Source organism: Cupressus sempervirens, chromosome 7 (assembly GCF_028749045.1).
Source record: "Cupressus sempervirens isolate cs-2001-9-10 chromosome 7, ASM2874904v1, whole genome shotgun sequence".
NCBI lineage: Eukaryota > Viridiplantae > Streptophyta > Pinopsida > Cupressales > Cupressaceae > Cupressus > Cupressus sempervirens.
The window spans coordinates 378,094,085-378,096,834 of NC_143124.1; positions in this window are offsets into that span (position 1 = coordinate 378,094,085).

Sequence of the window (2,750 nt, forward strand, 5' to 3'; positions counted from 1 at the left end):
AAGTGAGAATGAATATTTCAAATTTTCAATAAATCCAGAGTTAAATTCCAAGATTGCACTTTGGACAAAGGATAATAATTAGAAAAGGTATCTAGACTTATATTTACTCACCTTGTCTATGTGTAAAAAATGTATATTTGCATTCATACAAATATTTTTAGTATAGATATATTTTTAGGAAGAAATAATTAATATTTCAAGAACTCAAATAAGTCCTAGCTTAAATTTCATGATAGTACATTTTTTATTAGGATAAAAATAGGGTTTGAAGGGACATGAAAGTCTTTACAAAAAGATTTTAAGGAGGACTTGAACCCCAACCAATTAGACAGGAAGAAACACTACAAAACAATAGCTAGAAACCAATAAAAAGTTAGTAGCTTAGAGACATAGATTGTATAATGAACCAAATACCTAGATTAAGATAAAAGACTAATTTTCAAGACACAAAGGAAGAAACACTACAAAACAATGGCTAGAAACCAATAAAAAGTTAGTAGCTTAGAGACATAGATCGTATAATGAACCAACTACCCAGATTAAGATAAAAGACTAAGTTTCAAGACACAAGAATATCCAGGCTCCCTAATTATCAAGTTATGTTGGGTTTGCAAGCAATTCATGATAGAATATTGGACAAAGAAAAATATGCACAAAAGGTGTATATCAAATGGCGGTCAAAGATGTAGTAAAGTAATGAAATATTAAATTGGAAAATAAAAATGCTTTTAGAAATAAAATTCTAGTAAAATTTATTCTAGCTTCTTTTTAATTTGCATTTATTTGTATGATTACTTATTTCAATAGAAAAACACATTCGAATGATTATCATAATTACATGTTACATTTTATTAATGTGTAGTAACATGACAATAAATTGTATGGTCAATGCAATTTTGGACTCATTTTCTTATCTTTTGTACTTATCTCATTACCATGAATACTATTGTACTTAACAAATCTTTTCTTGTTTGTGTCTATGCATATTCTACTATGAGTTTCATGTTTGGTATGTATACTATAACCTTTGATGCATATAATTTTAACACTTATATTAACCTTAGAATTTAATAGTGTTGAGTATATTCTAATGTGTGAGCTCAATTTGCACAACATGAAATTGACACATAAGTTTCTTAAAAACCAAATTCATATATTTTTTACTCTTTCCCTTTTAGTCCACTGAGAGGAAATTTTGCACACATTTACTTTTATTTTTACATGTAATAGAATTTAAATGTATTTACTAGCACTTGTACCTAGAAGGCCCAAGAGTTTCATTGATTGTTGATCCACTGTATTGAGATCATTTGATAGAGTTTCATGGATTGTTGATCCACTGTATTGAGATCACTTGATATAATTTACAATATCATGAGGGTATGGCTATTCTACAGACCAATGCATCCAAAAAGAAATAATAATAAACCAATGCACTAACATGCATGTATAATTTAACTTATGTATCTTCTACTTTTGCAAACACTAAAAAAAGTGTAGTCATTAGATACAATCCTATTCACATCTCTTAAGTCTTTTGAATTTTGAATATATAGACAATGTTATGTAAAAGACATTTTCCCTCATACACCACTATGCTTGTTGACATATTCTGCTACATACAAATGAAATTTGAGTACTAGCTAGCAATAAGGAAGACTTTAGTGAGGCTGATGCTTTCACACATTTTGAACATTATTTTAATATTTTTTTGATAGGGTTATTTTGAATGATTTATTTTGTTTAACATTTAATCAATCAAAAAAATTCAAAAGAAAAATTAAACTCTTACTATTTATCATACATTAAAATGCAACAATTAAATTTTTACCACGTCTTCTAATATGTATTATAAAAAAAATTTCAATTTTTTAAATGCACATTTTTGCAACAAATTTAAAATAAAGTTGACAAAAATTAAAATATATTGATCTAAGTTAAAAAAATAAAATCTTCTAAAATAAAATATTTTTCAAACAATTTCTTTGATGCATATTTTTCAATAAATTTAAAATAAATTTGAATTTTTTTTTTTTAGTATATCTTCCTTTAAGCATAAAATAGATGAATACTAAATTATATATATGTATCTCATTTATTTTAGGTTTTGTGTCTTTTGAATAATATTTAAGAATTTTAATAATGTTTGGACAACTTATTGAGTAAATATTTTTAATTTGAATATTGTGAATTCCATTTTAGAATGTTTGAACAATTGTTCAAACATTAAATTAATTTATGCATAAAAAATATTTCAATAAAATACTTAGCAATATAATATGAGAAAAATGGTGGCATTTCCTTCCACTTTTCAAAAATTATTGCATAAAAGTTAAATAAAAATAATATGTAAACAATAATCTAAATCAAAATACTATTGTAAATCTAAATATTATTCAAAATCTAAATAGTAATCTAAACTAAAAGACTATTATAAATGAAAATAGTAATGTAAATCTAACAAATAATATAAATATATCTACTTTTATATATCAAAATACCAATCTAAATAAAATAAAATCGTAATAAGGCAAGAGCCTACAACATAACGGTAAATTGTGAGCCTCTTATCGAAGAGGTCTTGAGTTTGAATCAATTCACACTTAATAAATAATGATAATAATTAATCACAACACATAATAATTAATCTTGGCTTTAGCCTCTTACCAATAAAAAAAAATCATAATCCAAAATAAATTTTAAAAATCTAAGAAGAAACTTACTTTTGTATTTGATGTGACTCTTGAATC